The 25,390-nt window shown below is 43.3% G+C and overlaps 1 protein-coding gene across 13 annotated transcripts in view; it reads left to right on the forward strand.

The window, feature by feature from the left end:
• ATP2B2 (ATPase plasma membrane Ca2+ transporting 2) overlaps positions 1-25,390 on the forward strand; it is a 304,347-nt gene that overhangs the window by 52,527 nt on the left and 226,430 nt on the right. The window contains exon 1 of one of the 13 annotated variants that reach the window (XM_064518815.1): positions 10,036-10,160. The exons of 10 other annotated variants lie outside the window; for them this stretch is intronic. The gene's annotated coding sequence lies outside the window, so the exon portion shown is untranslated. Of the gene's footprint in view, positions 1-10,035; positions 10,161-10,407; positions 10,459-11,234; positions 11,291-25,390 lie in introns of those variants that run through there. 2 more of the 13 variants (XM_064518817.1, XM_064518818.1) reach the window with 2 other exon arrangements.

Genomic DNA, 25,390 nt, shown 5'->3' on the forward strand with positions numbered 1-25,390 from the left:
AAGTTAACTTATGCTGATTCTTAATGGTGGGATAGCCTTTGAGTTTGCTCATGTGTAATTAAATTATTTTTAGTTTAGACTGTGAAGAGTTAAATGATGTAAAATGAAGTTCTGTTCTTAAAAGTGTCAGGTTTTTTTGTATTTTTTATAGGGGAGAAGGAAGAGAAAGAAAGCTGTCACATAAGTGTTTTTCCAAGTATTTTGGAGGACAGACTCGGGAAACAGTTCCTGTTAATTTCCTAATAACAAATGATTGTTCTTGTGTCTGTAGGTTTTCTCTTCAGTTGATATTATGGATAGTGTAACTACAAATCGTTGGATGCGAGATGGGTGTTTCTGATTCTCCCATATGCCTAGGATACTTATTTTGCTATTGAATGATCTTGCTGACAACCAAGGGGTGCTATTTTCTTGGGATAAATTCCTTGAGGCAGCTTCAGAATTAATATTTAATTTAGGATGTAGGGTTCTGAATGCTAATTAGTATGATTAATAGGTGTCCAGGCTGCACCATTGGCTTGATTAGTACAATACTGTGTAAAGTTGCTGGTTTTTTCTTTGGTTGCTTGTTTCCAGTTAAGCTCGTGAATGCACAATCTGTTTTCTTTATATCAAATTAAATTGCTTTTAGAAACTGGAGGTGTTGGTACTTGCTTTGCTGCACGTAGTGACCGGGAGACGTATCAGATTGTTTTAGGACTGCCCAAGAGGCTGCTCTCCAGCAGCTCAGAGCCCTTGGAAGCTGCTTCGGTGGAGTCGGCTAAAACCCGACAGCCAAATGTCTCTGCAGACGCGTGCCTGCCCTTCGGGTGGCCCAGCGGCCTGCCGCCCGCGTGGAGTGCACAGAGGGCTGCCTGTGATCGTTAGCCAAGGGGGACCCCAGGATTTCCATAAAACGGGAAAAATCAAAGGCTACCGTTCAGCTGATGTAAAATGTTTCTTTGAAAAATCATTGCTTTTTTTTTTTTTTTTTTTTTTAAAGAATATTTGAGCTTGGTGTTTAAATGGTTTCTTTAGAGAATTAATTATTTCCAAGTCTGGGCTAGTATATGCCATCTCAGTGGTTTCAGGAAGCTTGTATCCGAGTCTTCTCTCCCCACTCACAGAAGTCTTATGCTGCAAAATTTCCATTTTTTAAACTGTGGAAAATGTAGTTCCGAGTTGTGTTTTACCTATACGCATTATTTTAGTTCTTATATTACGATCTTCCATTGTTATTCCTGAGATAAAACTAAAGAAATTACAAGAGGAAAAATACCTCAGTGGGATTTCATTTTACAAATAATAGGCTGACAATTCTCTTCACTACTTTTCTTGTCTAAATACAACGCTGTGAGCATCTCTGTTGCTTATGAATAAGATGATGCTTGGAAGCTACAGCAGCTCTCAGGAAACCTAATTTTCCTCTCCACAAATCAAAGTTATAAGTATTAAATGTAATTAATACGGAATTTCTGTGTTCAGCTGTTTTATGGTGTATAAGCACAGAACATTTAGATTTCTTTAGAGAACTAAGTTGAGGACGTTGATGGAGGACAAAATTTATTTTTACCTCAAGGTCAACTAGCATGTTTTAATGCTGACATCAGTGTTCATGAAATACAGGTCTTATTCCTAACCTTGCATGTAATTACATCGTCTCACTGTTTACAGTTTAATAGATATATGTATTACTTATTGTCGTCTTTTTCCTTGAGACTGGAATTAACTCTGAGCTGGATATTTTTAGCTACTGGGATGTCTGCATCAGACAACAACCGAACAAAACGTACAAAAGCGTACGCAGTTCATCTTTGCAGGACAGTGCTGTGTTGAAAAATTGACTATTTGTCTGTAGTGATTATTAAGGAACCTTTCCACTTAAATGTATTTCTAAGAAGTAATGCTATTTCAAGCAGAATTTGAGTAGCAGCTGTGTATCTGACAGAGCTGCGTGTTTTCAGACACACTAAATTGAAATAGCAGATGAATGCTTAACTTTTTAAAGTATCAGACCCTTCACAGCCCACGCATGAAACACTCCATAACAGTTTAAGGGGTAGAGAAGAAAGATGCAGTCTGGGGTTTCATTGCTGGATGTTAAGACATCCAACACATCTGTAGCACAGAGCTCGATAGGAGATCGTGTCCGTGTATTAGCCCTGGAAAAGGGTGGTGGCGATGTCCGTCATCCCGACTGACGCGTCCTGGAGTTCGGGGTTCCCGAGCTGCCTGCTGGTGCTGCTGGGTTTCCCTGCTGCCTCCGGAGCCCTGCGAAGGGCAATTCTTCCTGCATGACGGTGAAGTGCGCTGGCAGTGAAATGTGTTGTTATCGTTAGATCATTGTTTTTCTGCACAAAATAGTGTTTCCTGTTCTTTGTGCTTAAAACTCATTGTCATTTTCTTTCTCCATCCCAAACGTGTTCCTGGCTCCTGAGTATTGTTGTTCGTTTGAGCAAAGGTGAGAGCAACACGTTTGCATCTGAGAAAAGATACTTAAAAGCTAATCAACAAATCACCCAGACTTCATGGTCAGTGCTCACTGCTGAGCGAAGCCTGGGCGTGATCTAGAGCCACCCGAAGCAAAGGGCTCATCCTTAGTAATAAAAGTGCTGCCGGTTCTTTCTTTTTAGTCTTCCTTGGTTCAGGCTTTCCCGAGCTGCTTTACAGCATCCTCATGGGGCAGAGGAGACCTACCACTACTTGTTTGCTCAACCTGGGTTGCCCCCAAGTCCTTTCTTGACCCATTTCTGACCAACCACAAGCGTTTTTATATATATATATATAAATATATAAATATATATATATATATTTATTTTACTTTTACTTTTCCTGAAGGAATATGACGGTCATTATGACAGTACGTAGCTTGAAGGATTATTTCACTTTAGGGAAATACTCGGAAACATGCAGAGTCATGCTGCGCTAGACAGTCCTCTTTATTTTAGGGTAAGGTGCGTGTGTTGGCAAGCTCCTGGGCTCGGTTCGTGCACGTGCTCTACCTCAGAAAGCCCTGAAATTCTGGAAAAAAATCTTAGCTAGCAGATTCATAGTCTTGAATTTGGGATTAAGAAACAGGTAGTAAATATTTATTACTTGGCTCAGTCCAGAAGGCAAATATGATGCCCAACTAATCTTCCTTTACCGTGTAATTTTACCTCATATACAGGTTTTTTGGTGTGGTATTTAGTAATGCGAATAAATGTTTTTGCATAAATTATATTTATGGATAAATATTCACGCCTGCTGTGTGTGTGTGCCAGTAATTCCTTACTAAATTGTCGTATCGTAAAGCCGAGAGAACCTTTGATGTCGAGTCCGCACGTTGTGTGCGTTGCAGGGAGCGCTGGGTGCCGGCCGGCCGAGGGAGGCCTCTTCCCGCCGCGGCTGAGGTGCCACCCTCCGCTCCCGTCCCGTCGGGTCGGGGCAGGGCAGAGCTGGTTCAAACCGTTTTGGAGGCGCCAGCGCGCTCCGGGAAGCGCTGGGGCGATCCCACAGGGCGCCGGGGCCGCCCGCGAGCCCCCGGGAGGCTGAGGCGAGGCGCGGGATGGCTCCGCTGCCTCTCCCTGTGCCGGGCGCCTCCGGAGGCGGGTGCCCGTCCTTGGCTTGGCGGCCCCGGCTGCTGGCCTGCTCCGCACAGGTCGCGGATGCCCTCGGCTTAATAAAGCTTACCAGGTCAGGTTGCTTTACCCAATAAGCTATAGATAGACTTTTATCTTATTATATTGGAAGAAAAAAAACCCGCAAGGGGAGTAATTCCCTCAGGGTGATTTATTTCTAGGGAAAAGGTTTCCTAGCTGTGTCATTTGTTTGCCGAGCTATCAAAAGTCCTTATTTAATAGCTTGTTAAAATTTTGTTAGTTCTTTTTAGTTGTTGAGAGTGATTGAACCTTGTCCCGCTGTTATTTCTATTTATGTTAATCATTTGCTTTTGCTAGAGTGATATATGAAATAACACTGATACAGACTTTGGTGGTTAGCCATTTGATACGGTCTAAAATAAGAGTATAGCTGTGGCTAGTGTGTCAGTCTAACGAGACTTGCAGTAAGGATGTCAAGGCATGTATGAGAAACTGGCACGCTAAAGGCTGAAGGAACGTCTGAAGAGGAGGGAGGATGTGTTTTCTTGTTACTATTATCAGGTCATATTTGTACTTCTGTAATTCTTTGCTATTACTGGTGTCTAATCTGCCTGAAATATGACTGTGTAACAATTTAAATAGAACAATTTCAGTTTTCTTTTCTAAGGTGAAACCCAAGGTCATAGTGTGACCTAGATATGCGAAGCTGGTATTTAAGGCTTGAGATTGATATCCATATCACAGGCAGATGCGGCTTCGCAGTAAAGGATGCACCTTCAAAAGGATCCTGGCTTTGAATATGCTTTTGAATGGAAGATCAGTGGTTTCCGGTATGAAGTATTAACCAGTAAGTAGGAAGAATAAAGTCTGGAATGTCGTTCTGGTGTCTTGCATCAGCAATGCCAGGAGAAAGTACAGAACCAAAATTCTTATTCTCAGCTTATCTGATCTTTCAGGAAGATGAGTTTTGGCAGAATAGAGAAATGGGTCCATATAGCTCTTACTATATACTAAATCTCAACTGTATTCCCAAACATCCCTCAAGTTCAGATTGCTTCAAATCTGTCTTCAGATGCAAATTAACGTGCTCTTTTTTAATGCTAGAATCCTACTGTTTCAGTTAAAGTGCCAATATCCTATCAGTGCCTGAAAGGACCTATAATTTCCATTAAGACCACAAAAAACAATGATAGTGAGAGTGAAGAAAAAAGTACTGTTTTCTTCTAGAGCACAGACTGGGGAACTCTTATGGTGGACAGCCAGAAGTTACTTCTCAGTCCCTCTGCTAGTGCCAATGTAATACATTAAGTAAACAGATTAATGCTAGAAGGTATTTGGCAGAAATCCTGTTTCAAAGAGTGACACACTTAAAACAGGACTGAAAGCTGCAATAAATGAAATGGTGATTCCTAATTGTGTTGAAGATCTCATTCTTCAGTTCCTCAGACTTGTGTCCCCCTCAGAAGATTATCCCTTAAAGCTCTCATTAGGGTCGTTAAGTTAGGCTCGTTAGTTTACTGGTTAAGATTTGTTTTGGGTGTTAAAAAAATTCTCTCTCACCTGCATGTGATATGAAAAATTTTATCTTAAGTTAAAAAGAAGGTGGAATGTCTGTATGATATTGTTTTAATATTTTCAGGAGCATCCTAGATTTTTCAGATCGTGAAGAAGCTGATTTCAGCTGCTGATCTAGGTTTAGCTGCATCAGATGTTGCAGTTGCAGATGTTTACTCTGTCAAAGTACAGATGACTTTTATGGAAGAGATAGTAAAGATGCTGTGCTGGTGGGAACTGCTGTTGTTGCCGTAGCTGGGCAGTAGCAGTGAACCAAGTTTACTTAAACTTTGTTTGGAAGCTCAGGCCTCCTTTAGGCTCTGCCTGCCTTAGGTTTTCTGCTTCTCGAAGAGGTCTGATGACCCGTCTTCCCACTCAGGTGGTCCTGGGAGTCTGGTTTTGTTATCTGAGCATTAATGCTGTGACAGGGTGGGGTACAACAGTGCCAGACCAACTTTATCGCATTTTGAGTATAGCTGGCCACGTTGCAGGAGAGAGGAGTTTTGAAATGGCGTGGGTAACTGGGTGTTTGAAAGCTAGCAGATCAAAGGGCTGGTGTAGGGAAGGACATAGAGATGTGCTCTGGTAACTAAACATCCCTTTTTGCGCATGGCTGATAGGGAAGAGAAGACAAAAAAATTGTGTGTACAGAGCTTGTAAGGTACAGATTTGCGGGACAGGGAGGGTAAATGCCATGTTGTATGTCTATTAGGTTTGCTTTCAGATGCTGTACTGAGAAAACTGGGATTCTGCACTAGGAAGTGGGCTGATCTAGACCACTATAGTTTGGTCAGTTGGAAGAGGAAGTAAGATGCACAATAAAATAAATGCAGGACATGTACCTTGATAGTTCCCTTAAAGTCCATGTTTTAAGTATGCTCCATAGCTCCTAAAATTCATTAGCTCACTGAGCAAAACTCAGATTTGTCAAATACTCTTCTCTTGAAGCCTGGAAGGAGTTAACCAATCAAGCAACTTACAACCACTGTCATTTAAACTAGGGAATATACTTATTTTATACTTGGGGAAACCGAAGCGCAGTGGGATCAGTGACATACTAACATCCCATACTCAAGAGGCAGCAGGACAAGCCCTTGAATTTGGGTGTTCCGAGATCTCCATCCCATCCTACTTTTATTAGGTCATGTTGCTTCCTAGGATAACAACATGTTTGTGCAGTTCTGAAATGCAAGCTGTTTCTTTGCAGAAATATTACTGCAGAATGTTACAAAACTGGAGAAACACCGAGTCTGAAAACAGATTTAATTCCTGTTTTTAAAATGTAGCAAATGAGGTTTAAAAATATGAAAAGGCTGCCAGTCGGCTGTTCTAGTTTAAGTATCTAGGTTGGGACTGGAAAAATATTAGATATCTGCTGCTGGTTTCCAGTGCTATTCCTTTAACTTTAAACAGCCTCACCGAAAAGGAGGTCTTGGTCCCAAGATTCTGAAAGCGGAATTGAAGTCATGTTCCTGTGTTTTCTGTCATTAATTTTCTTATAAAGACCTTGAAAGATGCTCATGATGTCCATCATCAACACACATGGAATGAAATATTTCTTTAAAGAAAGCTTCTTTTGCCTTTCAATATTTTCTAAAATGTCAGTTGAAGGGTTACTGGAAAGACAGTTTTTCAAGTTGTGTTTCTAGCTCAACAGCTAAAGTCATCTCCTGTTGCCTTTCACTTCCCCTAAGCATTGCTGTTGCCTTTTTTAAGGTGATTCCCAAGAAGCGTCTTGCCATTCTTCTTTCAATTTTTCTGCTCCATTCCACCCCTACCCCCAAGTTAAGGTATTAAGCTGTTCTTCTATCAGAGCTAAATAATATGCCATTAAACACTTTAATATGTGTATAGACAAGTTAACAAATCATTGACAAATCTCCATTTTAGGAGAGGAGGCACCATTTATGTTATGCTGCTTTGCAGTGCTTTGCTATTCCATTTTCTAATGAGATATCTAGAAAAAGTGGCTGCTAGCACTGTGGCCCTTTCAAGTTGGCATGTTAAAAGCCAAGCAAGATAGAAAAGCTTCCTTTATTTTACAGTTGTGTTAAAAAAAAAATAAACCTTTCATTCCTGAAATCAGAATATTACTATTAGTACTGTTTAAGAGGTGGCCCATTTTCTTGAGCAGAGTTGCTATTTTTGGCTTGGCTTGCGAGATGCCAGCGTGCCTATGTACAGCAGCTATTCCCTGTGCAGAGTGGCTTTGTGCCTTTTAGGATAGCAAGCACGTAGCAAGTTGTAGAGCCAGCTCTTGGTTCTTGCTCCAGTAACCGGGCCGCTACCTGCCGTAGGTGCGTAGCAGTGCCGATGCTTGGCAGCAACTCTGTTTTGTCAGGAGGAAAGACCTGTGGTATCTCTGAAGAGCTGGCACTTAGTAGCCATAAGTGAGGGCAAATATAAAGTGGGTTTTCATTCATAGCTTCTTGATTCAAAAATAGGGCAGGCTCCCAGTGTTGTGCACCACACCGTCTCCAAGCGTAGTAGTTCAATTCTTGTTCCAGAAAGTGCATCTTCTGGGACTGCACTCGGCAATGTTGGCTGGCCCCTGTTGCCCAGGTGACGGCATGATGACTCACAGCGTGAGGATGGAGGTAACACCAACGCTAGCAGTAAAATGCACGCAGCACTGGGAAACGGGCTCTGAACTGATGAGGCTAGCAGCAAGGTTAATAGTTTGATCATCCTGTTATGTGGTATGGTGCTTTTGAGGCCCAGTATCAAATGAGCACTGGGAATACTCATGTGAAAACTTGTTTTGTTGGGCTGGTTCTATAATAACATGTTCAAACTAGGATTGTTTTTTCCCTTTGAATGCGTTTTTGTAATTTTTCTCCTCTTATTCCCTTGCCTATTCCATTCATCAAAAAAAACATTGGAGTATTTCCTGAATCAGTATAATATAGCCATTACGACTCTGTAAGTGGACTGAAGTTTCTATAGTATGACACACAGTCTTGGAGAACACCAGTGCTCAAACTGGCAATAGCCAAATGTATGGAACAAGTTTTTGATGATAATTGTAATTTCTTTCCTCTCTTCATCAAGGAAAGACATTTTGAAAAATGTTCCTAAAGGTATTTTGTTGATGTGTCAATCAGCTTTTTTTCTTTTAAAATTACCTTTAAAAGTGGTGCAGAAAAGAAGAATTCTAATGCTAAATAATTCCAGAATATCTTGTGTTCTGTCAGAGCAGTAGAGGTCACCAGCAGTTATGAGTCTTGCACCCAAGAATAACACATCTTAAGTGTAACACATTTTTGCTCTGTGATTGTTCTATTAATGCTCGAATTCAGTTTTGCATCTGCACTCCACCTTCCTTAAAGTTATAGTTAGTACCAAAGACTTATTAAGAAAAAGGACACGTCTCTATGCTAAATGTAACACAAAGTCACTGCATAGAGTATCCTGACATGCATGTAACTGCCTGTAGCTTTCTAGTGATAAGGGCAGTTTCATGCGAGAAAAATCTATATGGATTCTAGCTCCAATTTAAATTTCACTTCATTTTAAAAAGATTGATCAGCATAGATAAAACTCCCTGATCAATGATCCTAGCAGGTTTTTTTAATAGCTTCCATTTTGGTGCAGTGCAGTACAGTCTTCTGGTTTAACTGGCTGAATTGATATTCTGAGCAGCAAGTAAGCCAGGATGACAGAGCATCAGTACAGCTACTCCTATCAGGGCTCGGGGAGGTGTGCTCCGTTGCAATTGCCCGCTCTGTCCAAGACATGGTGGAGTCACGAACCGCTGCTGTCCTAGGATACTACAGAAAAGCTTGCAACTTTTACGTGTACCGTTTTATGCATACTTGCAGAAAAACATTGCATTTTTCTGTGTTCAGTCTCTATCAAGACTGAATGATTTGAAGTACAGAATTTGAAGTTGCAGGCCATGAACACGGAGCATGTGTGACAATAATTTACTTTGAAATAATGGACACTGTTACATAGAAGATGTTATGCTTTTTAAAGGGTCGATGTCTCCCTTTTATTTTTAGTGCTTGGATTTTTTTGGTTGGAGCTTCGTGATGCTCTGTGCACAGCGGTGGTGTGGTGCTCCGTGCAGACAAATGAACAGCCTCCCGCATTTCAGAGGCTTGCATCTTGCTAATATTGCCAAATAACAGCTTGATTATTTTGTCCTTACGAAGCAGCAGCACAGAGTAGATAGAAGCTCTAAATAAAACCCACCGATTCCTTAGAAAGCGCACGGCTGTGTTATCGTGGGGTAGACTCCTGAATTTTGTGTCGTTTCAGGAAAAGGCAGAGAGCCGCTGTGGCACTGGGGGACGGTTTCACGGCGCATGCTAACGCCGCCACATCACATTAAGCGGGAGGGGGTTTTGCCTGCTTCTCTGTGGGTTTTAGGTTTCTGGAAGGCATGGCAGGAACAAATAAAACAAAAGCATCACGGCCCTGGAATGTTTTTTTCTGATATTTTCTTTATAATTAGCGTTGCTGCTTATGTAGGCAGCACGGGGAGCGAGGGAGAGCTGTGCCTTTGTGGAAGGTGACTGAAGTCGTTTGCCGTGCAGCCGTCAGATGTGCACTTAGCGAACAAGGCTGGAGCAGCGTTCAGCGAGCGGCCTGTGCGGCCTGCTGCTGCGCCGCGGCTCCGCGCTGCCCTCGCTCCCTTCGCCCCTTCCCCACACGGGCTTTCCCCCCTCGGATGACGGCGACGGGGCCCGGCAGTCCTCGTCCTTGGCGGCTTCCCCCCTTCCGTCAGTGGCGTGCTCCGTTCCTGCCGTTATCCCCTGGGGACACTCCAAATCCCACGCAGCAGCGGGGTGGTTCGGTCCGTTTCCCCTCGGAGACGCGCCGCTCCCGCCCCGCCGTGCCTGCGGGGAGCGCGCCGCGCGCCGCCGGCGGGATGCTGGGCGCCCCCTCCCCCCCCGCCCCCCCCCCCCGGCGGCGCGGGTGGTACGGTCCGGTCCGCACGGGCTCGGCGCGCGGCGCCTCAGCCACCCGGGCGGGTGCCGAGCGGCGGCCGCTGCGCTGTGTCACCGGCAGCGCCCTGGATTTGTGGGGTGTCGCAGCCAAGTAAGTAGCGACGTCCACAGCGTGAGGGCAACAATAAAAACAAAGACCTCTCCCGTTCTGCCCCCGGCTCCTTTATTTGGCGGTTCGCTTCTCGCGGAGGCGCGAGCTGAGGGAGGGCGGTGCGGAGCCCCTCCGCGCCCCGCGCCTCCCTTCCCGGCGGTGCCGCAGCCTCCGCGGGGCCCCCCGCGCACCGCGGGGCCGGAGGCGCCCTCGCCTCGGAGGTAACGCGCCGGGGTGCCGCGGGCTGTGGAAATTCCGTGCGGATGCGTGTCTCTCCAACAAAATGGCATGGTTTCGGGTAAATCGGCTATTTCATAATGAGAAAAGCACGAGGGAGGTTCTGCTCTTATCACTGCTGCTAAAATCAGCTATGCTTCTTTTTTTTTTTTCCTCCCAGAAGTGGAGGAAAGACACTGCAATGTGAGCAGCACAGCCTGATTTTTTTTTCTAAGTTTAATGTTATTTTATGATAGGCAGTGACTTTCTTTATTAGACTATGTAATCCGCAGCTGGGTCTATTTATAGGGCTGCTCGCGGTGTTTTGGTGTGCACATGAGAAAGTGAAGGGCGCACACGTATAGAAAGTACCGTACCTCCGGGTTGAGATGGGTTTGGAAATCCTGTTACAGAAGCAGGGGCTTTTTGTGTCGTTTCTTTGGAGCATGCACGGCGTTCCCCGTGGTGAGGCGGGAAAGGCTCTTTGTGGTGTGCGATGCGGTAACTGATGATTCTGAAAAATAGGTTTTTTTATTTTTATTTCTGTTTTTTAGGAAGAATTAGAAACAAATCCTGAATGCTGCATGGAAAAGCGTTGTGCGTTTCGCGAGCGGCCGAGCGCTCGCCCAGCAAACCTAAGATTACCGGAGTCGTTTCCGATTATGCAAGGGCGATTCCGTGCGTTTGATCCCTGCGTGCGGCGCTGACAGTTCGTCCGTCTGCACCATCCCAGGCAGCAGCCGGTGTGTTTGCCCGCCTTTGCTGCACTGCCTTTAAGTTGTCCTGTGCGCGCCGGGGCCGTTGCTCGCGCGTGGCTTCCCAGGACCACTGGGATGGTTCCTGGAGGCAGTGCCGACGCGCTGGAGCGGCCGGGAGCCGGTGCTTAGCCCAGTGCTCTGCCTGCCTGCCGCGAGGTGAGCGCGGAGGTCGCTGGCCGGAGATGTGGCGTGTGTAGCCTTTCGTGGTAACGCCGTTCCTTGTACCGATAGCGTGCGGACGGAGAGCTGCGTGCTTATTAGGACTTGTGGTCATTTGACCTCCTGATTACGTTCTGTTAGTGACTCTGTTAAAGGATTAAAGCGATGTTAGACTAATTGGGATGTTTGGAAGATAGCTGGCACGCTTACTGTGGAAAAATTGTGCTTTTGCTTCTGGAGTTTTGGGTTAATATGGGATATATGCACTGTGGAATTGAGGACTTTCTGGTCGTCATTCCTCAGTGAAAGGAGATTACAGACCTATTTCATAGTCCACGTATTTTTTTATGTCGAGATGCGTTCCTGATTAGCATTTAATTTGTGAAAGGTCATCCATATGCATGACTAGCCCTTGTATCTTGCTCTGAAATAACTGTTTGAGTCAGGTATCCGGCAGGTCTTTGATCGCATACAGCTTTTACTTTGTTCACGTTCCTCTCATTTTGATGGAAATTGCTACCTGTGCAGAAGTGCTTCATTTTTTCCTTGTAGTGCTGGCAAAATGGTCATTTGTGAATAACACAGTAAAATAGGGCTTGTAGATAAGGTGTACGTATGTGTACAGTAATGCAGCATGATTTTTTTTGTCTTGTGCCCCCCTTCTTGTCCTCTTTGTATTTCTTTCTGTATTTCTGTGGAGAACTGATTTTGGCCCAGCACATCAATGGTAAATACACTTGCATTTTCACAGAAAAGGTAAATTTTTTCTCTGTTGCAAATGGGAGCTGAATGAGATTTCTCATGCTTTCTGCATATAGATGAAGGTTTCATGCATGTATATTGATACAGCTTTGGAAGACAGTTTTATGCTTCTCAGTAGTATTACAGGTTGCAGAAAACCTGGTAATGATGAACTAGGTGTCATACTGTTCTTTTAAGAGCTTCCATGAAGTCACTTTTGTAAGTGCCTCTTTCTTTTAGATTATACACCATATATCTAGAAACAGGTTTCAAAGGATTAGTTTTCCTTTTGCTTTTCCCCCTCCCTCAGCATTTAAAATATACGGCTCATCTTTTCCGATGCTGTAGAATTTGGGATGCAAACGTTTTCCCTGGGGTATTAAAAAAAAACCCACAAACTGCTTTCCCGTTTGAGTGCTGCAAATGTGAACCTACATTCTGCTTATATATAGGACATTGCAAGAGTGTTTTCACATTTCATTTACTTTCATCCTGCAGTTTGTATTTTCAAGTGCCAATTCCGTGTATAATAATTTCTTGTTAGACTGGGAAGTAATTATAAAGTCATGACCTTGTAACTATCTTTCACACTCCCTAAAACCTCCCTGTACTGCAGCAGAACTCCAGCAGCTGACAGGTCTGTAGCTTGCACCGCCTCCTTTTAATAAATGTAAATACTTTCACAGGTCAGGCTTAAAATAATGTTCTGAAGGGAAGACAGCAGCTTATTTGATTCACCCTACTGTGGAACCTTGTAAAGAACAAGCTTGGCTTTTACCACATTTTTCATTATGTTTTCAAGGAGAGACAAAGAAGGATATTACAGTTCACTGGAATTTAGCAAGTAGTGCTATGCCCTTCTGGTTGATTGTAGAAAGTGAATAAAAATTAATTATACTGATATTATACATTATATCTGATCAAATGAATAAAATCCATGATTAAAATTACCCATTTCTGAATAATTTAAAGAAGTCAATTGAAAAGGGTTTTTTTTAAAAAAAAAAAAGCTGAGGTTGATTATGATTAAATCATCTGCTCTAGAGAGGTGTTTTTGCTTAATTCATGTATTAAAATTTGGTGGTAAAGCTTAATACAGAATCTCATGCTTCTGTTAAGATTCTTCTCTTGTCAAGCCAGGAGGGTAGCAGTGAATCTGCTCTGCATGGAGGCGTCCTGTCGGTACGGCTCGGTTGCAAATCCAGAAAGAGGAATCTGTGCGAGAGAGTTGTGCTCCCTCTGCAGCACCTGCATTCCAGGCGCTGGGCTGGCAATTAGGAGACCTCAGCTCAGATGCGACTTGCCCGTGCTCTATAATGCACATCGGGGATGCTCAGTGCTGTGAGGCTGTATAGAATTTATCCTTGTACATTGCGTATATCGACGTGGATATTTCTCACTAGATATATCTCTTGTTCAAAGATAATCTGTCTTTAGTTGGACAATTGCATAATAGAACGATATTTCTTAGGTCTTGTTTTATATGTTTTTAATTTTTTATATGCAAGTACATATAGGTAACATCCTCTAGGCTTTAATTTCATACATAAAGCAATGAAGGTGAGCAATAGCATTTTATTGTAATTTTCATTTTAAAGTATGATATACAGTACAGAGCAGAACCCTATGGTACAATTTGGGGTTTGGGGGGGAAGTTTTACAGGGTTTATTCATGTCTAGGGGAAAATGTATGCTTCCTATGTCCATTTTCTTGATACATGGTCTTATTTTGTGCATTAAAAATGAAGAATCATAGTTGAACAGAAAGAATTAATTTATAATTAAAGTTAGGAATGAATGAAGAATATTTTAAAATACAGTAACAAGAAAATAGTTCTAAGAGGCTGTCATTGCTGTAAAGTGCAGGACATGTTCCTGTATAACACCGTGAGTCAATAAAATATGAAGACTCAGAAGTGATGTGGGATGTGGGCTTAAGTATCAGACTCTGCATGGTTGAGATACGGTAACCAAGTTACGAAATGCTTTCCTTTTACCATACTGTATGCGAACAAGTTCATCCTGTAGCTAATGTTTCCTTGTTTTTAAAAAAGCCATTGCACAGTTAAAACATATAAGGATTGTGCACCAGGCCATAAGAGAAATCCTAGAAGCAGTTCTTGTGTAAACCGAGAAGAGGACCGACATTAGTAACTGATCTATTTGAAAGAGTTTGTGCAGTCTTAGATTAGTGTCTCCCTTCCATGCATGGAGAGTATGAAATGGGTGGAAGAGCTAACTGATTTTACAGAAATATGGAAAGGCGAGGCTGGAAGGGAGCTCTGGAGACTGTCTAGTCCAACCTCCCTGCTCAAACCAGAGTCAGCTAGAACAGGTTGATCTGGACCATGTGCAGCTGGGTTTTCAGTACCTCCAAGGTACTGGACTCCACAACCTCTCTAGGCAACCTGTTCCAGTTGTGAGGGCAGCCACCCTCACAGTAAACAACAACAACAACCCTTATGTTTAAATGGCATTTCCTGTATTTCAATTTGTGCTCATTGCCTCTTGCCCTGTCACTGGGCACCACTGAAAAGAGTCTCTCTCGGTCATCTTTATTGCCTCCCATCAGGTATTTATACACACCGATAAGATCCCCCTTGAGCCTTCTCTTCTGCAGGCTGAACAGCCCCAGCTCTCTGAGCCTGTCCTTGTGCATCAGATGCTCCAGTCCCTTAATCATCTTTGTGACCATCGCTGGACTTGCTCCAATATGTCCATGTCTCTCTTGTACTGGTGTAGCCCAGTACTAGACACAGCATTCCAGACACAGCACACTCACCAGTGCTAAGTAGAGGGAAATAACCACCTCCCTCAGCCTGATGGCAATCCTCTTCCTAAAGCAGCCCAGATAGCTGTTGGCCTTCTTTGCCACAAGGGCACATTGCTGGCTCATATGCAGCTTGCTGTCCACCAGGAGCCCCTGGTCCTTTTGTGCAAAGCTGCTCTCCAGCCAGTTGACCTCCAACATGTACTTCCACACGGGGTATTCCTTCCCGGGTGCAGGCCTCTGCACCTCCCCTTGTTGAATTTCATGAAGTTCCTCTCTGCTCATTTCTTCAGCCTGTTGATGTCCCTCTAAATGGTGGCACAGCCCTCTGGTGTATCTGCTACTCCCAGTTTTGTATCATCTGCAAACTTGCTGAGAGTGTGCTCTGCCCCCCATCCAGGTCATTAATAAAGATATTTGACTATTGCATTGCTAGAAGTCTTGAGGAAGAAGAACTCCTAGATGTATTTGCTTTTTCACTAGGTCACCCTTGCTGTGATGATGTCACCATTCCTTCTTAACTGGTGGCGAGCATTGATATGTTAAGAAGCAAATCTCTGAAGTAACAAAGGTAAAACCATATAGGGATAAATCTTTCCTTTGGCAAAAATGTCTTCAGTTTCATTGGAGTGGTGTTTGGTTAAAATGGAACTGCAGTAGCAGAACTTGGCCCAGTGGTCTGCACTGAACTGAAGCACTGTGTACTAAAAATGCAATAATATGGTCAATATCCTCTATATCTTTGCAGTTAATAATATGAAAGGTCCAATACATTGCATCTACATTCCAGATGCGATTTTGCATGCATGTACCTTTTTTAAGGACAAAAAAAGGAAAACCAATGATTTAAGTTTCCTAAAAGCTTCTTTTATATTTTAAAGAATGAAGACTCACAGTTGAAGAAATAATTTCAGTTGATACTTTCATTAAGTGCATTTCAATTAAGGTGAGTTAAAAATAAAACCATATGAAATAAATTAAAAATAAAATCAATTTAAGCCCAGTATGGTTTGAATCTTACTGAAAAATCTGTCTCACAAAATGCGGAAATGGGATAAGGAAAATACTCATTTGTTATGTGTTGGGCAAAAAGATATTTCAGTACAGTCATCTTCTTTCCAACTCACTGGCCTTCCTAGCTCCTGTCCTCTAGAATTAGTTAAGTATTTGAAGCAAATGGCTCTACTCATACGTACACTTCTTGTGAGAAGATTTTTACCTAGACAAGAGCTGTCTGTCTTCAATATGATAAGCTATCTTCTATGCTCTTGTTTAAGTTGTGCTCCATAGTTCAAATCAATGCAAACTTTGTACTTCAATTTTGGATGAGATACAATGTTTTGAAGCCCTTACCTCTGTATGCCTCAGCCAAAGTTTGATGATAACAAAATGTCCACTTTGCTAGAGACAACACTCAGCTATCACAGTTAAAATAGTGTTTAAACTAAACATTGGGTTGGTTTAGCAAGTATTTTAGGTGAAAGATAAGTCCCTCTGCATATCACCGTAGCACCATTGATTTATAGTGGAACAGGAATTTCCTACTGACCTTTAGACATGAAGTCAGATGTTCAGTCTTAAGCACTCTGGTAAGTGTGTAAATAATAATGCCACAAACTATTCCATTAGGCAACAGGCTAATTGAAGCTGATACAGCAGATGAAGAAGCACATGTATAGCCTCATGCTGACCAGTTCCCTCAGTCTGCCATCAGGGCTAATATCCTCCATCCAGGAGAAAGGTGAATCCAGCTATCATGGATGAGACAGTAAATGACAACCCATAGTGGGTCTGGATACTGGGGTTTATGCAAGAACCGACGAGACTGGGGTTTTACCCTACTTGATCTCCCACCCTTGCTTCCTCACCCCTGTTGCATTCACTAGGGCTCAATATCCCAACGGGGAGCTGGCTGCTGCTTGGGGAAGGTGAGGCAGAAAGTCGTGTTGGTTTCTGCTGTACAGCTGCTTGCTGTTACTGGTCTCTGGCATTAATGGCATCCCCTGGCATTTGTCTCCAGGCACCTCTGCTCTCCGGGACCTTCTCTCACTTCCAGGATCTTTCCTCCAGTCAAGATCTTCACTTTCTTCCTTCTGGGCCCCCTTCTTCTGTCCAAGACCACTTCTTTTGGGAAACTCTTCTTTTTGGCCTCCTCTTCTTCCTGGAACCCTAAGGCACCAGTTTTCCTAATCTAAGTAGTCTACGTGCAGAAGCACAGCATGTGATCAGCCTCTTAATTGGTGGTTGTCTAATGTTTCTTTATTAATTGAACATGCCACTTTTGTTTAGTCCAAGTATCATCAAAATTGACGGCCAGCCCATACCAGTTTCGGCTAGCAAGAAGCTGGCTGGCTTCAGCTTGAGAGAGTAGCAGCTCAAATTTGGACATTCACCCCCCCCCCCCCCCGAAACGCACCCAATTATTACCCAGTTAAGCTATGTGTTTTTTCTTTTTCTTTTTTTTTTTTTTTTAAGCCTCTGGCCATTGCCTTCTCACAGCAGATGTTACCATCTCTACTCATTGTTGCTGTAGGTTTCTACGTCTTGGTGGACTTAGAGAAAGAGTTACACTTTACAGAAGTACGCTGTTTATTTTGGCGTGCGCAATATGTGCTGTTTGTCTTACAGCACGGATGAATAGACTGCAGTAGTTATATTCAGCATCTAACTAACCTTGATGCAAACATTGATGCTGATGTAGCATAATAAAAAATATGCTGCTACCGTTATGGCTTGTCTTTTGGAAAGGTACACTTTGTGTCACCTAGCTAATCAGAAGAGAGCAGTATTTCCAAAAAACTGTTCGAGCCTGCCTGGAAAATGCATGATCCAGAGCGTCAGGAGACAGCGTTGGTTCGTATCCTTTGTAAGTCGGTTTAGGAAGAGACTGTTGTCCTGGCCAAAGAGACCCATTTAATTTTACACTGCATGTTTACTATGTTTCTGTCTTCTACTTGAATTATAATGAAGATTTTGCATGTTGCTCTAAAATTGTATCAACTGATGTTTGATGTTAAGGCGTCATTAGAATGTAATTGTAATGAAATAATGATTTCGTATTGCTTTTCACAATGAAATGAGATTGTCATCTTCCCCCCTGTAATGCTTAAAAGACTTCGTATCTATGGGTAGTCCGGCTACCCTGAGGGGGTCTAACGAGCGTTGTGTGCCGCGGCTGGGATGGCACGGCGCCTTGCGCTCGCGGGGAGGGCGCTTGCGCTGCGCTGGGGCTGGCTGCCTCTGGTGCTGCCGGGGTGTGTAGGATGAGGTGGTACTGCTAAATCAGCTTTGGTGCCTAGGATGGCTGAAAATGCAAGGAAAACAATTCATTGGAGCAAGGGGGTTGCGGGAGTAACATGCTTAATTTCTGTGCTGTATGCCTCCCAGCTTTCTATGTGGGCCCGAGGGCAAACTCCCATAGGTTTGCAGGGCAGTTTCCCTGTTTGACATCGAATGCTTGGGGCCTCCCGTGCCCTCCCTGCGCGGCGTTGTGGTGGGCACGGCGGGCCTCCCTGCCGCCTGCGAGAGGGGTCTGCCTTGCTTGGCTTGAGCGTAGAAGAACCTGGAAGCAGCTCAAAGGGCTGCCCTGGCTTTCCTCTTGCAGGGTCAGAGCTTCCCCTTCCAGGCTTAGGGGTTTGAGTTAGGAAGGCGTACGCGGGGAAGCGCTAGTCCATAGGTCAGCCGGTTTATACGTATGCGCCAATATGTGTAAAGTTTTGTGTGCGTTTGATTTGACATCTGTTTTGGTGGGTCCAGAATCGTGTTAGGTATTCCTGCGTGTTCAGCCCTGTGCTAAAGTACTAGAGACAGGTGTGCTGAGGGGAGGAGGCGGGCTTTATTTGCCTAAATGGAAATGGGAAGAGAAGGGAAATGCACCTTTTCCAGAAGTCTGTGATCCATCAGCAGAGACGCGCAGGGAGAGGCCGCCGGAGCCGTCTGGAGCGGAGCGCTGCCAGCGTGCAGGTGGGACCGGGCTCCCGTGGGAGCTGGGGACAAGCCGGGGGCCGGCTGCTCCCTGCCTGGCAGCAGGATCGACCTTGGCGAAGGGGCGGTGTGATCGTAGGGACGGGCTGTGCTCACACCGTGGCAGAAGCCACCCTCCGCTGCAGCGGCTGCGTTGCTACCTGCTTTTTGGTCATCTTCATCCGAGTTTTATCGGAATTGTTCCCTGCGACTTACAGTCGCCGTGCTGTTCCTTAGCTCGGCACGGCTTCCTCCCCACTCCACCCAAGCAATGCTTATAGGAAAAAGCAATGTGAAAACTGGAAAAGGGACATGTGAAAGTCTGCAATGCAGAAACAGGATTATATATTTATCCAACTTCCCGGGTACACGGATGATTAATATAACATGAACTACAGGGTTTATAGCTTGAGATATCGGTAGGGCTCCCTATAACTCTAACGTGAAAAGATAATAAATTGTGTCCTCTTCCCTGCCCTTGTCCTCCTTTTTTCTAGTTTAGAAATATACTTAGAAGTTTTAATTCAAAACCATAATGCTGATACCAGAACTGAGGGTAGAAAGAAATGAAAAAGAAAATGGATGGCATCTGATGTGTTTTTTCAGGAACCTTTTGAAGAATTAAAATTGAGTGCACGAGGGCTGAACATACAAGCCTCGTTTACATATCTTTTTTTGGATGAAGAGGGTATCTGTTGCTAGAAAAAGATTTTCCGGGATTTTTTTTACTTCTTTCTGAAGAAAGAGAAAATTGTAATATCATTTCTTAAACGTGTCCAGTTTCCTTTTAAGGAAATATTGTTTCCCCTCTGTAATTCTTTGTCTTATCTGGAGCAGATGAAAGTTGCAGATACAGGACATAAGTCAGTTTTAAGGTTTTTGTTATAACCTGAATGTCAATAAGGTAAATAGCAGTACTTTCTGAGCATTAATTGGCAGACCCTGAGGAAAGGACAATTATAATAGACATTTAAAAATAAGACTGAATGAGAACACCATGAAAGAACAAGTAACTTAGAAATGTGCATATATATTATTCCTTTGAGAACAAGGCACTGTCTATTTAGAGTGGGAGACAGTACCCCTAGAGTTCATTCCTGAAATATTTGCCTGTGATCAGTGGAAATCAAAGAGGAATAGGGGCCTCGATTCCGTATAAAGCCTGTGTACCAGATATTTATGTTAAGTACAGCACAGCCTCTCAGCCCGTTCTCTTTTGACAGAGGCATGACCCAGGGATCGCACCTCTGGCGTAAGAACCGAAGTGGTGCAGTGAATACTGGGACTGTAAAACACAGAAACGAAAACTCTGCTGGCGATTTTCTGCTGATTAGAACAGCTTCCATTTAGATGCTTGCGAAAAGTTTTGACCGTTTGCTGGATTTGGAAAGGAATATGTTCAGTGTGGAAATAGAAAATACGCATATATGGCATAGAGAAGCACCCCAAATAGAGAGCAGTTGCTATGAAGTGCTTGTTTGTTGTTTAGTTTACTGTGTAGTTAATTCCATTCAAAGTTATTCTTCCAGGGGTTCACTTGCAAACAATAACAGTTTTGTGCTCCCTCCCACACACAAGATCCGCTCCCTTCCTCAGCGGTTCTTGTTTGACCTTACAACCAGTTCTCTAGAAACTTTCCTGCTGGCTGCCAGGTACTGCTGTTTAGGTCAGGTGCGCTCTGAAGCGCTCGCGAGCCCGCCCTGCGCGGGTCTGCTCTCTGCGTCTGCTCCGCAGCAAGCACGGAGCCTTGACGTTTGAGGTCTTAGTTTATTTGAGATTTCATATGGATTTCACACCCCCCCCCCCCCATGGCTCTGACTTTTTATAGCAATCAAGTCCCACTACAGTAATAAAAAAAACAAATGGGGGGAAACTTGTGATTGCTTGAGATAAAAGCGTCTCTGGAGCCATGGAATTCGTTCCTGCCAAAGCTCAGGCAGAGCATGGGCTGAGCTGCTCGCTCCGTTAAGTCACGCAACACAACAACAGCGGCGGCGATGCCCCTAATGGCTTGATGAAACCTTTTTTAGTTCGGGTTAGGAAGGAAGAGGGAGTGTATGCTACTCTGTTTTTTAAATATTGTAAGTCATGCATGCACCGAAGTGGTGGTGTGAGTAATTTGGCGTAACCGTTATCTGAGAGATGAACAAACCCAGTGGAAGTCTAGAAATAAGGACTCTGCCCCAAATCTGGTATTGCACGAGCTGAGGTAAAGATTGGCCAGCTTCATGGAAAAGGTAGAAGAGCAGTCTTGTAAGAGAAGAAACATGTAGCCCAGTGACAGTGGTGTGGAGGTGTTCTGAGCTGCTCAGAGGACAGAACAAATTCCTGACATAATGTTCAGATGTTCCTGAGGGCCCCCGTTGCTTGTGGCAGCCTCTTCTGACCGTCTTGCTGCACAGCACAGGCGTGACCCTGGGAAGCCTCGCAGAGGTCTGCAGGAAGAGTTCGTGGCTGCAGCTTTGTGCCTCTCTCCACAGCGCCCACGTTAAAAGAAGGCTTTTAGGGTGCAGCTCTCCGGGCCCGCTGTACAGGCACCAGAGTGGTTGTGAGGATCACATACCCAGGGAGTACAGTAAATTCATAAACAGCTAATGACACAGAAATAAACCAACTAAAAAGCCCATATATCTAATTTTAAAATCTCTTAAATATGTTCTCACAATGTTTGCAGAGTAGTGGGGCTGCTGTCAATCTGTCCTTCTTATATTCACACAATCTGCATGTCCCAAAAGCCTTCAGGGACGATTTGCCTCCCTCGAGCCTCAGCATCAAAGCCCGGCAAGGTTGATTTTAGCTCTTCATCTCCCTTAAACATATACCCATAGGAGAAATGTAATTTGCTGCGTGGCTTTGTGAGACTTTTTGAGATGAGTTGTTGAGAATTGAGGTCATGCTAGTTCAGCCTGACAGCAAAGTCCCTGTGCTCGATTTTCTCTGTTTCCAAGTTCTCCCTAGAAATCTTTGGCTCAGATTTCAGGCTTGACTGTGTTGCACGATCTTTCCCCCTTCTTCTGACGGATGGTTGTATCAGTTGTCGTTGCTTGTTGTTGAGCTTCTTCAGCATCATCTGCTTTCATTAGCATTTCTTGAACAAAAGAATGAATCAGGATAAATCACAACTAATAGAAATATAGGAACAGATTATCATTTTGCAAAGCTGAACCCTCTCAAAGGAGATTACGTATTTAAATTGAACAAATGCAACTTCATAAATAAACTAAATTAAACATCATCTAATTTTATTTTTGAAGCCAAGTAATTTTAATCCATACTCAGCTTCCCATATAAATATTTCCCAACTCAGTTTTACTCTTTGAAGCATTCTTATTCATATTTAAAAGCCAAAAAATGTGCCAAATTGAACCACAGTTGTGTATGCTGAGTAAATGTAAAAGCTTGGGTGTGTTACATAACAAGCCAAGAGCTGGCAAGAGATGGTGCTTGCTTTTGCGACTGTCCAAGTAGGAGGGTAAAAAATGTTTTTGAGAACCGAATATTTCTCTCTAATGCTATCTGACTGATGGCATGTCTGATAAATACTTTTCATAAATCCCTTGTATATAGTTCAACAGGAAGCAATAAATGATTAGAAGTCTATATATTTGTCCAAGGAAAATTCATGCAGGATTTCTGGTGCACAGATGGTCTGCATTTTGAAAAAAATTCTTGTTAATAGGTGGAAGACACACTCTTACTGCATAACTAATTCCTAGTTATTAGACCATTTAAACACCCCCAATGTGTTGCTTTGTGGTTGAAAATGTGCATTAATAACAAGCTTTGTATTAGATAAGAAAGAACTTTGCTACTTTTTAGTGATTTTCTTCTAAGAACAGTGATTGAACTGTAAGTAAAATGGTGAATAATATATATCCTGTGAGCTTTTCAAAGTGTAAATCAAGAAAAATACTACAGAAGTTTTACTGCATTTATAAGCAATTGATGTGCAAGACATTTTGCTTGAGTTTAGATTAGTTCACAGAGCTGTGGGCTTAACTCTAGCATCTGAGAGGAAGTGCCACTGTATTACTTCTGTCCAGTATAACTTTAGATTTAAAAAAAGTTACAATATGTAGTAATAAGGTTCTGACCTCAACGGTTCTGGTGATGATGTTTCAAACAGTCTTCACAAGGCCGAAATATTGTTTTACTTCATGCTATGTGCTCTCTGAAAACCATGATCAAAAACTGTACTCCAGCCTTGCAGTCGCTTACGTTGTTGTGTGCAGGTTGTAGAACTTACCTGGTGATGACTTCAGTGGCTGAAGTTAGTTGACAGTGATTTTCAAACATACTTAATTCCTAGATAAATCGGATTTAAGATGTCCAAGAACTTTTTTGTCTGGTATCTAAAAGATGAACAAAACAAGAACAGCAACATCTCAAACAAAAACTTCTGCAGTTTGTGTCTATTTTTTAATATTAACCCATTTTAATTGGGTTGAAGCACAGTAATTCCAACACTAGAAAAGAATCTTATTTACAAGATTTCTGCTCATATTAAATCACTAATATCAATAGTTTTAGCAAAATTATAATAAAAGTAAAATCATAACTTTATTGCCACACTTTTACTCTTTCATGTTTAGATTTCTACGGAAATAGCTGAATGTAACTTTTTTTCATTATTTGAATTGAGCGTTTGCTGCATGCGGTAATAACAGAGTAGAACTTGCTAATGCTCTTCGACGTTTTGGAAGATTGTGGGCTACGGAGATCTGTGTTTTACCGAGACAGGGAGGGAGCACAGTTAGGGAATACCTGATAGGCGCTGCAGTTCTTCTGTCGCCGACAAGGGCAGCCGAGTCCTCCCTGCTGAAGACCAGCCCGTGGCAGAAGCCCGCTGCCAGCGTCCCCCGGTTAGAGATGCAGCCTGCAGAGCCCTTTTGCCATGTATTTAAACTGCTGCACCGAATGACACGAGCAACAGCAGCACCAGGGCCCTGACTCACGCAAGCTGTATCCACAGTGAAGCTTTTGCTGGCGGTGGAGCTGTTAGCAGTCTGTTTTTGCAAGGGTTGCTGAAGGTAGACGAATGCCCTGCTAGGAGAAGAGGTGCCGTAGGCAGAGCAGTGAGAGCAGTGATCTTCAAACCCTGCGGTACAGAGCGTGAGGACTGACGCTAAATTGCTGAATCCCTTCCTCAGCTGTAGCACAAGCCAGCCGTCAGTAGCAAGAGGAAACGGAGGTTGGTTTTGCTTGTTCGTGTGCTTTCCCTGCGCAAACGGGAGTTTGGACGTGGGTCCGGGCCTAGGGGATGAACTACGTGGCAGCCAAGAAACCCGGTTCTGGTAGTTTCTGAACGCATACAACTTAATCTGAGGTCAGTGAGAATTGTTGGTTCTCAAACTAAACGTGCAGCCACTGTATTTGGGTTTTATATAGGTATAAAGGAAGACTTGTGATAACAGAGGGAATGCTGCTGTGTTAGTGATTCCCTGCATTTCACCATGTCCTTGAACACGTTAGCAGTGACGATGAGACAGTAGGAGAGAGCTTCATTAACAGAAGGCAAGAGAGTGGTTCGAAACTAGATGAAAGACATTTCTCAAGTGAAATTTTTTCATGCATCCTAGGAATATCACTAATACATGAGGGCTTGTCCCTAGAGGATACGTTGCTAATAGGCATAGGCTCTTCAGGGTGGGGACAGTGGGAGAGGCCGGACACAATTCTGCATATTTAAAACTACTGAATTACAACTATTAGTATTTTCTGCAAATAGTAGTTAGTGGATTTTAATAATCTCCGTGGAGTCTGATGCAAAAAATCTGGCAAAATTTCTGTGATGTTTTCTTGGTAGTACATCAGCCTGCAGAGAAAAAAGATAAAAACGCAATTTAAGGCACATTTTCAAATGTGTATTTTGACTGTTCTATGGATTTTAGCAGTTCTTTAGCCACTGAACTCCTGGATTCATTCCAAGTCTTTATGACTGTGTTTGGACATGATCAGATTCGGTACTTGCTCTCAGCTATCTGTTAACTGCAGCTACTGATTTTTATGTATGCAGATTTTCTAAATATATTGTTTAACATTAAAAAATGCCTGGTTAAAAAAAACAAACCCCTAAAACTGTTTTTCCTTTTTTTTTTTTTTTTAAATAAATAAGATATTATCTGATCTTCTGATCATTGCATATAACCAATATATTAATCTCCTAAAAACTGATACTTCTCAAATAGCAGGGCTTTTGGGTAGTGTGATGAGGATTTGCTATTTGAATGGTCAAGGCAGGAAAAGCATGGTAGCATTCAGACTGAACTCTTACTTGGTCTGTAACAGTAAATATTCTCTTACTATGCACAAGATATTGAAAATATTAAAATCGGTACGCATGGATCACTCACAGTGAGTAGCGCGAGGTAATGCACTTGGATGCAGCTCAGACAAAATAACCTAATTCTAACAAACGTTTCTGATCGGGGCAGGAGTCTGGTACGATGCTCGCAGAGCCGTTTGCTAACGTTGTGCAAAGACTATTTTTGACTGTGTGTTGTCAGGAGCGAGCAGGGCGCCCTGGTACATCCCGCAGCGCCCTGCTTGACCGCGGGCCCGCGCGGCGGAGCGAGACGTGGCGAGGGCGATCGCCTGGTGCCCTGCGCTGGCACCCGCTGGTT

This window comes from Dromaius novaehollandiae, chromosome 12 (assembly GCF_036370855.1).
Source record: "Dromaius novaehollandiae isolate bDroNov1 chromosome 12, bDroNov1.hap1, whole genome shotgun sequence".
NCBI lineage: Eukaryota > Metazoa > Chordata > Aves > Casuariiformes > Dromaiidae > Dromaius > Dromaius novaehollandiae.